Here is a 12968-nt window from a genome sequence, read left to right on the forward strand (position 1 = left end):
AGGGGCCGGCTCCCTGGAGCAGCTTCTCCCGCCGACAGGGATCCTCTCCACACTCACTCCACTCGGCTGAAGAACTTCCAACAAAAAGATCTTCCTTCACAAAACTGCCCCCCCCCCACCCGCCCCCCTTCAAACAAGCAGATTGCCATTCTCATTAAAGCAAGAGGACAGATTGCCAGCCTTACCTGGGAGACAGGATTGATGGTTAGTTTTGGATTGGGGTGGGTGGGGGGGGGGGGTGTATAGTTTAATCTCTATAGAGTCTCTTCCACAGCAGCCCTCTCTCTCTCTGTTGGGTTTGAAGAGCTTGCCCGCCCGCCGGCCGCTCCGACTGAAAACAACTGGCGCTCGCTCCCGGGCGGCTGGCCGCGCGCGCGTTCGCGCCCAGCCGCGCTCGCTCGCCAGCCAACACGCCGCGCGTGCACGTCAGCGCACTCCCGTCACGCAGGGGCGGCTCACCGATGTGAATTCTTCGCCGACCCCTTCCAGCCCCACCCCTTTATAGCCCCACCCCCTTTATAGCCCCGCCCCCTCAACCCATTCTGCTCAGCCCCCTTCTCCCTTATAGCCCCACCCCTCTCCCTTATAGCCCCGCCCCTCACCCTTAAGGCCCCGCCCCTCTCCCTTTTCGCCCAGCCTCACTCCCTTATCGCCCAGCCTCACTCCCTTATAGCCCCACCCCTCTCCCTTATAGCCCCGCCCCTCACCCTTATAGCCCCGCCCCTCTCCCTTTTCGCCCAGCCTCACTCCCTTATAGCCCCGCCCCCTCCCTTATCGCCCCGCCCCCTCCCTTATCGCCCCGCCCCCTCCTTTTCGCCCCGCCCCCTCCCTTTTCGCCCCGCCCCCTCCCCTATCGCCCAGCCTCACTCCCTTATCCATAAGACCATAAGACATAGGAGCGGAAGTAAGGCCATTCGGCCCATCGAGTCCACTCCACCATTCAATCATGGTTGATTTCAACTCCATTTACCCGCTCTCTCCCCATAGCCCTTAATTCCTCGAGAAATCAAGAATTTATCAATTTCTGTCTTGAAGACGCTCAACGTCTCGGCCTCCACAGCCCTCTGTGGCAATGAATTCCACAGACCCACCACTCTCTGGCTGAAGAAATTTCTCCTCATCTCTGTTCTAAAGTGACTCCCTTTTATTCTAAGGCTGTGCCCCCGCGTCCTAGTCTCCCCTGTTAATGGAAACAACTTCCCTACGTCCATCCTATCTAAGCCGTTCATTATCTTGTAAGTTTCTATCAGATCTCCCCTCAACCTCCTAAACTCCAATGAATATAATCCCACGATCCTCAGACGTTCATCGTATGTCAGGCCTACCATTCCTGGGATCATCCGTGTGAATCTCCGCTGGACCCGCTCCAGTGCCAGTATGTCCTTCCTGAGGTGTGGGGCCCAAAATTGCTCACAGTACTCCAAATGGGGCCTAACCAGTGCTTTATAAAGCCTCAGAAGTACATCCCTGCTTTTGTATTCCAAGCCTCTTGAGATAAATGACAACATTACATTTGCTTTCTTAATTACGGACTCAACCTGCAAGTTTACCTTTAGAGAATCCTGGACTAGGACTCCCAAGTCCCTTTGCACTTTAGCGTTATGAATTTTGTCACCGTTTAGAAAATAGTCCATGCCTCTATTCTTTTTTCCAAAGTGTACGACCTCGCACTTGCCCACGTTGAATTTCATCAGCCACTTCTTGGACCACTCTCCTAAACTGTCTAAATCTTTCTGCAGCCTCCCCACCTCCTCAATACTACCTGCCCCTCCACCTATCTTTGTATCATCGGCAAACTTGGCCAGAATGCTCCCAGTCCCGTCATCTAGATCGTTAATATATAAAGAGAACAGCTGTGGCCCCAACACTGAACCCTGCGGGACACCACTTGTCACCGGTTGCCATTCTGAGAAAGAACCTTTTATCCCAACTCTCTGCCTTCTGTCTGACAGCCAATCGTCAATCCATGTTAGTACCTTGCCTTGAATACCATGGGCCCTTATTTTACTCAGCAGTCTCCCGTGAGGCACCTTGTCAAAGGCCTTTTGGAAGTCAAGATAGATAACATCCATTGGCTCTCCTTGGTCTAACCTATTTGTTATCTCTTCAAAGAACTCTAACAGGTTTGTCAGGCACGACCTCCCCTTACTAAATCCATGCTGACTTGTCTTAATCCGACCCTGCACTTCCAAGAATTTAGAAATCTCATCCTTAACGATGGATTCTAGAATTTTGCCAACAACTGAGGTTAGGCTAATTGGCCTATAATTTTCCATCTTTTTTCTTGTTCCCTTCTTGAACAGTGGGGTTACAACAGCGATTTTCCAATCCTCTGGGACTTTCCCTGACTCCAGTGACTTTTGAAAGATCATAACTAACGCCTCCACTATTTCTTCAGCTATCTCCTTTAGAACTCTAGGATGTAGCCCATCTGGGCCCGGAGATTTATCAATTTTCAGACCTTTTAGTTTCTCTAGCACTTTCTCCTTTGTGATGGCAACCATATTCAACTCTGCCCCCTGACTTTCCTGAATTGTTGGGATATTACTCATGTCTTCTACTGTGAAGACTGACGCAAAGTACTTATTAAGTTCCTCAGCTATTTCCTTGTCTCCCATCACTAGATTACCAGCGTCATTTTGGAGCGGCCCAATGTCTACTTTTGCCTCCCGTTTGTTTTTAATGTATTTAAAGAAACTTTTACTATCATTCCTAATGTTACTGGCTAGCCTACCTTCATATTTGATCCTCTCCTTCCTTATTTCTCTCTTTGTTATCCTCTGTTTGTTTTTATAGCCTTCCCAATCTTCTGACTTCCCACTACTCTTTGCCACATTATAGGCTCTCTCTTTTGCCTTGATCGCCCCTCTCCCTTATAGCCCCGCCCCCTCCCTTACAGCCCCGCCCCCTCCCTTACAGCCCCGCCCCTCTCCTACAGCCATGACCCTCATAACCCCACCCCCTCTTCCAAATAGACTTGCCCCTCTCCCCTTCCAGCCACGCCCCTTTCTCTTATTGCCCCACCTCCCCTTTCCAATCCGCCCTGTCTCCATTATAGCCACGCCCCCTCTCCCTTCAACCCCCACTGCCTTACAACCACCCCCTTTCCCTTATAGCCCCGCTACCCCTTCCCTTCCAACCCCGCCCCCTCTCCCCTATAGCTCCGCCCCTCTCCCTTATGGCCCCGCCCCTTCCAAGCCTGTCCCCTCTACCTTAAAGCCACCGCCCCTTCTCCCTTATAGCCCCGCCCCCTCTCTCTCCTTCCCTGCCCCGCCCCTCCCCTCCCCCTCACCCCCCTCCTTGCCCACACGCCACTATGCAAGCATTCAAATCCAACATCTCGAGCCCAAGTCCCAACGGTTATTCCTCGCGCTGGGGGGGGGGGGGGGTAGGGCTAATTGGAAACAGGGGTAATAGGAGCTGGGTTCTTACTAAGTGTTGCCAACTCTCCCGGATCGGCCTGGAGTCTCCAGCCATTGAAGACCAATCTCCAGGATGCTGCTCCTTGAGTAAAAAATCATCAGGACATTACAAAAAAGATTGCCCTTTTTGTCATTTTCTTTGACCATTTCTCTTTACCAGATGTAAAAATAAAAATATTGAAAATTGAGGGGGTAAAAAGACTGTTTGGATGACAGTCAGTCATCATCCAATTGAATAATGGCTCGAATCTCTCTCTCCACAGATGCTGTCAGACTGGCCAAAATTTTCCAGCATTTTCCAGCTGTTTCAGATTCCAGTATCTGTAGTAGGCCGTACTCACAAGGATGATCATAATAGACCACTACTGGCTAAAGCACAGGGGAAAGCCAATGATGGAGCCTCTAGGAATACATTTAATCATAGTTGGCAACCCTAAGCATATTGGCGACATGAAGATATTAGGTTTGAAGAATGGGGGATAGGAACGTGGGACTTAGCAGCAGGAATAGATTATCCTGCTCTTTGACCCTGTTCCGCCATTCAATAAGATCACGGCTGATCGAATTGTGGTCTCAACCCCACTTTCCCTCTGCACCCCCCCCCCCCCCCACCTCTCTCATAACCCTTGACTCTATGGTCTATCAAAAATTTGTCTAACTCTGCCTTGAATAAGTCCATCACGCAAACCACCCTCCCATCCATTGACTCCGTCTACACTTTCCGCTGCACTTTCCGCTGTATCACAGCTTGGTATGAACTCATGCTATGTCCAAGACCGCAAGAAACTACAAAGGGTTGTGAATGTAGCCCAGATCATCACTCAAACCAGCCTCCCATCCATTGACTGTCTTCACTTCCTGCTGCCTCAGAAAAGCAGCCAGCATAATCAAGGACCCCACGCACCCTGGACGTACTCTCTTCCACCTTCTTCCATCGGGAAAAAGATACAAAAGTCTGAGATCACGTACCAACCAACTCAAGGACAGCTTCTTCTCTGCTGCCATCAGATTTTGAATGGTCCTACCTCATATTGATCTTTCCTCTACACCCTAGCTATGACTGTAACACTATATTCTGCACCCTCTCCTTCCCTTCTCTATGAACGGTATGTTTTGTCTGTATTGTGCGCAAGAAACAATACTTTTCAGCGCACCATGATCAGCACAGGCTTGGAAGGCCGAAGGGCCTGTTCCTGTGTTGTACTTTTCTTTGTTCTTTATTCTAATACATGTGACAATAATAAATCAAATCAAATCAAATAAATTCAATGACACAGGATCCACTGCTTTCTGGGGAAAAGAATTCAACAGACTAACCACCCCCTTGAGAAAAACAGATTTCTCCTCTTCACCATCTTGGCATCAGATTCTATGTCCTCTATTTTTAGCTCTCCCCCGCCCTCCCTCACACCCCCAAAATGGCGCCGGAGCAAGGTGACTTCTTGCAAGCTGTTCCCCAGCATACTCTCTAATTCTATCTTTTACTTTTGTTCAATGTTTTTAAAACTCTACACCATAACTATGACTGTAACACTACATTTTGCACCCTCTCCTCTATAAACAATATGCTTTGTCTGTATAGCATGCAAGCAACAATACTTTTCACTTTTTAACAATACATATGACAATAACAAATCAAAATTTAAAAAAATGAGTGGAAACATTCTCCTGGCCTCCTGATCTCCACCCTATCAAGTCCCCTCAGGATCGTATATGTTTCTGAACTGCAATGGGTATGGGCCCAATCTGTTCAACCTTTCTTCACAAGATAAGCTACTCATCCCATAAATGAGTCGAGTGAACCTTTTCTGGACTGGTTTTAACATAATTATATCTTGTTTTTCAAATAAGGAGACCAAAACTGGAGGATTGGGAGTGGGAAATGCTGGCGGTGAACATAGTAACATAGGAAATAGGAGCAGGAGGAGGCCATTCAACCTCTTGAGCCTGCTCCATCATTCAACAAGATCAGGGAGATCTACCTCAATGCCACTTTCCTGCTCTATGCCCATATTCCTTAATATCTTTAATATCCAAAAATGTATTGATCTCTGTCTGAATATACTCATGACAGAGTCCTCCACAACTCTGGAGTAGTGAATTCCAAAGATTCACCATCCCCCAGAGTGAAGAAATTTCTCCTCATCTCAATACTAAATGACTTACCTCTTATTCTGAGAATAAGAATGGGGGCCGGAATTTTACCACCTCGCCTGCACCGGACTCAGGGCGGGCAAGGCTCGCAGAATGGAATTCTCCGTTGGCCTCGGGTGGAATTTTACGAGCCTCGCCCGAGCGAGGTATGGGGAGTATTTGGAGGGGAAGAAAAGAGGTGGGAGAAGCTTTAGAGGAAGAATGTGTTTGAAGAATAGGGATGCGGAAGACTGGTAGTGGAAAAAATGGAGCGTGGAGAATGTTTGGAGGGTAAAGATTTAGGGGAAGAATGGGTTTGGGAAGAATAGTAAGGTAAAATGAATAGTGGAAAGAATTAAGGTTGAGTGAAGAATGGGATGAAGAAAATGGAAGTGAAGATTCAGGGGGGAAAATAGGGTGTTCAGGTAGATGGATTGTGGGAAAATGGGGGTGTAAGATTGCAGGTAGGAAAGATTGGGGTTGGGGAAAACTGTAGGTGAGGAAGATTGTAGGGAGAAGAATGGAGAATGAGGGAAAATTGGAAGTGGGTGATGATTAAGAGGTAAAGAATGGGGATGCAGTAGATTGATGATGAGGGAAAATTAGGGATGATGGAAGATTGGGGTGATGAATAGGATGTAAGAGTGGGTTGCATGAAAGTGTGTAAAAGAAAGTATCAGGGGGAGGTGAAGGGATGGAGGGCAGAGGATAGGGAAAGGACCACAACTCCTAGCATATCTTGAAAAACAAAACGGTTACATACAGTAAAGCATAGCTTCTTCATCTTTGGTGTGAAGTGTAAACTTGCATTGAGTCCACACACAGCAACAGGGTATTCAGCCAAAATGACTAATGCTGGTGCCAACACTCTTCAGAAGCCTCCTCTCATTCCTTATCATTTGACCTCATCAGCTTAGCCTATTTCTGTCCTACTCTTTTTTTATCTAGCTTCCCCTTAAATGTGTCTTTAATATTTACCTCAACTACTCCTTGAGGTAACACATTCCACATTCTTATTACTCTTGATAAATAAGTTTCTCCCGAATTATTGAAAATCTACAGATGGAAAAAATGAGACTTTTTGACTCAAGTTCAGGTCTATAGAAAAAAAAAGTATTTATTTTTAAAATGTTTTGCCCCAAAATGGTGTTATGTCCAGTAGTAATAGGTTTTGTGTGTATATCAATACAAAAGTAACTGTATAACTTACTGACTGTGTTACAATTCTTAGTTCTGAGAGTCCCTCCACGGAGCAGTAGAACTTTAGCATGATTAATACCTAGTTCCAGGTGCCAGGTTTATAAAAATAGCTAAGTTTTTCATTATATTCGGCCTTTCCCACTTGAACGGAGACATACTTTTGAGGCAAAACAACATGACAAACCATTGGAAGCAACAGCAGTTTTATTCCCCTCCAAATATATAGCTGTTTAATTATTTTCACACCCCAAAATTGTGACGACTGGTGAATATACTTGAGTCTGCACACATACATATGTCTGTCCCCACCAATCTGCTTGGCCCTGTAAACTTAAGAGAGGAATTAAAGGAGAATGTGCTGTCAATCATGTCAGTAGTGAAGGAGAACACATAGGATTTAGGAACAAGTATAGGCCATTCAGCCCTGCAAGCCTGCCCTGCCATCCTTTGATTTGATTCAATTTGATTTATTATTGTCACATGTATTAGCGGACAGTGAAAAATATTGTTTCTTGCACGCTATACAGACAAAACATACCGTTCATAGAGAAGGAAAGGAGAGGTAATGTTACAGTCATAGCTAGGTTGTAGAGAAAGATCAACTTAATATGAGTAAAGTTTATTTATTCGTCACAAGTAAGGCTTACATTAACACTGCAATGAAGTTACTGTGAAATTTCCCTCGTCACCACAGTCTGTTCGGGTCAATCCGCCTAATCAGCTTTCAGACTGTGGGAGGAAACCGGAGCACCTGGAGGAAACCCACACAGACACAGGGAGAACATGCAAACTCCACGCAGATAGTGACCCAAGCTGGGAATCGAACCCGGGTTCTTAGCACTGTGAAGCAGCAGTGCTAACCATTGTGCGACCGTCCCGCCCCACATGAGGTAGGTCCATTCAAGAGTCTGGTGGCAGCAGGGAAAAAGTTGTTCTTGAGTCAGTTGGTACATGACCCCAAGCTTTTGTATCTTTTTCCGGCGGAAGAAGATGAAAGGGAGTATGTCCGGGGTGCGTGGGGACCTTGATTATGCTGGCTGCTTTTCCGAGGCAGGGGGAAGTGTAGACAGTGTCAATGGATGGGAGGTTGGTTTGTGTGATGGACTGGGCTTCGTTCACAACCCTTTGTAGTTTCTTGTGCTTTTGGACAGGGTAGGAGCCTTACCAAGCTGTGATACAACTAGAACTTTCTATGGTGCATCTAGGCATTCAGTAAGATCATGGCTGATTGGATTGTGGTCTCAACTCTACTTTGCTGTCTGCTCCCCTAATGTTTGACACATGGTCAAAAACACAATGAATGTCAGTAATGATTTTCATTAGGGCAATTTTGGTGCACCGATTAAAGAGGATCATAAAGGGATTTACAGCAGAATTTAGCATAGAGTTACTAGTTATTTCTTTAACGGTTTAATTGCTTGCTAAGATTCATTGTACAAAAGTTGACAACAGGGCAAGCCCCAACACCATGTGAAATTTCCCTCGTCACCACAGTCCGGCGCCTGTTCGGGTCAATCCGCCTAATCAGCTTTCAGACTGTGGGAGGAAACCGGAGCACCCGGAGGAAACCCACACAGACACAGGGAGAACATGCAAACTCCACGCAGATAGTCCCACTGCCTCGAACCATGCCGCCCATGATTTCAGGATAGAAATTTTTTTTAAAGTATAATAACTTGTGAATATGAGCAAACCTCTGCAGCACATAAATGTTATTATATTAATAAAGACAAGAAGGACCTACAATGGAGCAACCCACCATTGTGCAGTGCGTAAGTTTCATTGCTGGGCCCACATTGTCTAATATATTCCAAAGCCTGTTGCACAAGGAGAAATGAACAACTTTGAAAGATATGTGAGAAAAATTATTGTGTATGTTTTGGATACTTCTGGTATATATTCAAGACAAAGCAGAATATGAACAGTTTATTATGACCATTCATTCAAGAAGTTATTTTTTATTACATTTTTCTTCAAGAAAGGAAACGGATTAAATCAAGACATACATAAAGCCGTGGAAGAGAAAGAAAAACAACCAAATTACCATCACATCATCAGTGACATTCTGATTACATGTCTGACTTGTTTAGTGGATCCAATCACTACATAATAAGAGTTCCCCGGTGAACAGCACAGAAATATAAATCTTTCATTGGCATGCACATATTAGATATATATATACCATGCATAATTAAACACATTGATGTGTGTTGTAGTGTCTAATTTCAATCGGCTGATGGTTTTGCACCAACTCTGAAAAGAAAAGCAGAGTATTTTACATAAAAACAGAAAACGTTGGATAAACTCAGCAGGTCTAGCAGTATTTGTGGAGATAGAGTTAACGTTTAGAGTCCATGGGCTGGAATTTTACCGCCCCCCCCCCCCCTTTCAGGGCGGGCAAGGCTCACAGAATGGAATTCTCCATTGGCCTCAGGCGGGATTTTATGTGCCTCGCCCGAGCGAGGTCATAAAATCCCAGCCCATGTGTCGCTTAAGAGTCGAAATGTTATCTCCATTTCTCTCTGCGCAGATGCTGCCAGACCTGCTGAGTTTGCCCATCATTTTCAATTTTTATTTCAGGTTTCTAGCATCCGCAGTATTTTGCTTTTATTATAGCAGAATATTTTAGTTGCATTGTTGACCTGGTCAGTTGCAGTTCACCAAGTTACGTATGCCCAGTTAGGCAAGCTAAGGGGCCATCTGTATTTGTAGTATCCCGGGCAATTGTCAGCATCTGCATTCATGGAAATAAAAAAAATGTCACCCCACAAATCTATTTTATCAAATAGATCGCTGCCAATAAGGTCACATTTCTTAAGGAATTGCATGGTGTGAGTGAAGCTGATTTTGAAGAGTGTAAATAAGTTACGAAGATGTAGTTTTTTTAATTTCAAAGTTCATAGTTACAGCAAAACATTTACTCAAATTTACACTTAGAAATTCATTTATATGACACTCTTGACAGCCTCAAGGCATCCCAAATGTTGCAGAGCTAATCAATTACTTTTGAAGTGTGGTCATGGTTGTTGTATAGAGAAACACAGCAGCTAATTTACAGACATTCAATGTGAAACTTTTGTAGTTTCATGTTGCCCAGCAGGGAAAGGACAGAGCGAGAGGATTCACTTGACTGACACATATTGTAATTTTAAAAATCAACATTAAAGTAAGTAGTTACATAGCGCTGAAGAGTTTTCTGGTAGTCATTACCTTATGAAATTTCCTGTTTAGGAGCAGAAATTGTTAATGTCAGATAATAGAAAAGAATAGAATGCCAACAGTGCAGAAGGGGGCCATTCGGCCCATTAGGCCTGCACCGACAACAATCCCACCCAGGCCCTATCCCCGTAACCCTAAGTATTTACCCTGCTAATCCCCCTGACACTAAGGGGAAATTTAGCATGGCCAATCATCTTTTGACTGTGGGGGGAAACCGGAGCACCCAGAGGAAACCAACACAGACATGGGGAGAACGTGCAAACTCCACTCAGGCAGTCACCCAAGGCCGGAATTGAACCCGGGTCCCTGGTGCTGCGGTGTTAATCACTGTGCCACTGTGCCTCTTCTAATATTGTAATTTTGGAAGTTAAGAATAATATGGGCTACTGGATAAAAGAAAACTGTGCATACATTGTCCGCTCCATTAGTAGGTCCACTTTTTGCTTCAGACCAAAGAATGTCCAAGGTTTGATTGCCAATCCATGCTTGTGCTACCTAGTCTTAGCAGGTACAACAATAGAGGTATCCCGAGTCCTAGGAATAAAATCACAGCATTTTGTATCATTATCCGCTCAACCTTGTGGTCAATTGACCAATATTCATTGATCATGAAGAATGCCGTCTGAACAATGTACCAGGTCCACTAAATCCATCAGATAGCACGCCAGGATCAACATCAATAGCGGGGTGAATGAGATCTACATAAATATCTTAAGGTGCTTGGTTTGCAAACCCTGAACCCCATTATGAGAGTAACTGTTGAATAATAAAATTCAGTGTTTTGCATATTGAGACTGTTTCTTCAAAACTGTTACTATGTGTAAATCTAAAAGACATCTTAACAATTTTTATGCCATTTGAACAAGCAGGCCATGTCAGATGTATGCCCTTCAGTCACTGTTGTGCTTTATAGAATCATAGGCCGGAATCTTACAACCATAAGACCATAAGACATAGGTGCAGAATTAGGCCACTCGGCCCATCGAGTCTGCTCCGCCATTCAATCATAGCTGATATTTTTCTCATCCCCATTCTCCTGCTTTTTCCCCATAACCCCTCATCCCCTTATTAATCAAGAACCTATCTATCTCTGTCTTAAAGACACTCAATGACCTGGTCCCCACAGCCTTCTGCGGCAAAGATTTCCACAGATTCACCACTCTCTGGCTGAAGAAATTCCTCCTCATCTCTGTTTTGAAGGATTGTCCCTTTAGCCTGAGGTTGTGCCCTTTGGTTCTAGTTTTTCCTACTAGTGGAAACATCCTGTCCACGTCCACTCTATCCAGGCCTCGCAGTATCCTGTAAGTTTCATTAAGATCCCTCCTTATCCTTCCAAACTCCAACGAGCACAGACCCAGAGTCCTCAACCATTCCTCATACAACAAGCTCTTCATTCCAGGGAGCATTCTTGTGAACCTCCTCTGGATCCCTTCCAAGGCCAGCACATCCTTCCTTAGATATGGGGCCCAAAACTTCTCACAATACTCCAAATGGAGTCTGACTAGAGCCTTATACAGCCTCAGAAGTACATCCCTGCTCTTGCATTCTAGCCCTCTCGACATGAATTTGTGCCAGCAGGATTTTCTGGCCCCTTCATCTAAGCATCTTCTAAATGCATAGCCAAAATTTAGTAGATGCAACATCAAAAAACTATAAAGAAAGAATTTACGTAGCATCCTTCATAGCCTTGAAATAGAATCATGCATTATCCTTTACAACATGCAACTGTCAACAAGGGTCACTGGGTAACAATCAGGAACAAAAGCTCTGGCTAATTTCTCTCCCTGAATTGCAATGGGCCATGGGGGCTCCCATCACTGCCTCAGCTTAATATAGATCTCAAATCAACCTGCTTGCTGTACACTGTTCAGTTTCACAAACCAACCTCGTAATCCATTTAGAAAGCCCATTGTTGCCAACAAAAAAAAGCAAGATATTTTCCATCTTCCTAATGCATGGCCAAGAGAGATTTAAACTGAGAAAAAAAAACATTAAAGTATATTAAAAATGAAATGGTGCTTAAAAAAAAGAGTATAAATTGCATTCTTTGAAATAGCCTTGGGCTATCATGCCATCCCTGAACAGGTTACACAATCAAAATGGGGTGGAGGCAAACCAGCAGGGAGTTAGGATTCAACAACCAGCGGATCAACTTTCAAAGCAGTCAGCTGGGATTAAACAATACTACATGCTGTTTGGGTTTGTCTGACTCCGTTACTCTTAAAACAATTTCAAAGAGAAAGACAAGGGCAGTTACACTGTGGGAAAACCATCAACTGCAAGCTCCCCTCCAAGACACACACCATCCTGACTTGGCTGTATATTGGCATTTCTTCATCATTACTTGATCAATACTGTGGACTCTCCTATCTAACCCCATTATGAGAGTGACTGTTGAATAATAAAGTTCAGTGTTTCACATATTCAGACTGTATTTCTTCAAAACAGTTACCATGTGCAAATCTGAAGACATTTAACAATCTTTATGCTATTTGTCAGATGTATGCTCTTCAGTCACTGTTGTGCTTTCTAGATGTGGAGATGCCGGCGTTGGACTGGGGTAAGCACAGTAAGAAGTCTCACAACACCAGGTTAAAGTCCAACAGGTTTATTTGGTAGCAAATACCATAAGCTTTCGGAGCGCTGCCCCTTCGTCAGATGGAGTGAAAATCTGTTCTCCAACAGTGCACAGAGACACAACATCAAGTTACAGAATACTAATTAGAATGCAAATCTCTACAGCCAGCCAGGTCTTAAAGGTACAGATAATGTGGGTGGAGGGAACATTAAACACAGGTTAAAGAGATGTGTATTGTCTCCAGACAGAACAGCTAGTAAGATTCTGCAAGATCAGGAGGCAAGCTGTGGGGGTTACTGATAATGTGACATAAATCCAACATCCCGGTTTAGGCCGTCCTCATGTGTGCGGAACTTGGCTATCAGTTTCTGCTCAGCGACTCTGACGAAATTCTCCCTCAGCGACATCTGACGAAG

At 44.7% G+C, this 12968-nt stretch overlaps 1 protein-coding gene across 4 annotated transcripts in view; it reads right to left on the bottom strand.

Annotated features, from left to right (window-relative positions):
• Nucleotides 1-412, bottom strand: part of peak1 (pseudopodium-enriched atypical kinase 1) — a 239668-nt gene extending 239256 nt beyond the window's left edge. For all 4 annotated transcript variants that reach the window (XM_078199947.1, XM_078199944.1, XM_078199946.1 and 1 more), the window contains exon 1: nt 186-412. The gene's annotated coding sequence lies outside the window, so the exon portion shown is untranslated. The remainder of the gene's footprint in view (nt 1-185) is intronic.
• Nucleotides 413-12968: the final 12556 nt, after the last annotated feature.

This window comes from Mustelus asterias, chromosome 29 (genome assembly GCF_964213995.1).
Source record: "Mustelus asterias chromosome 29, sMusAst1.hap1.1, whole genome shotgun sequence".
NCBI classification, from domain to species: Eukaryota; Metazoa; Chordata; class Chondrichthyes; order Carcharhiniformes; family Triakidae; genus Mustelus; species Mustelus asterias.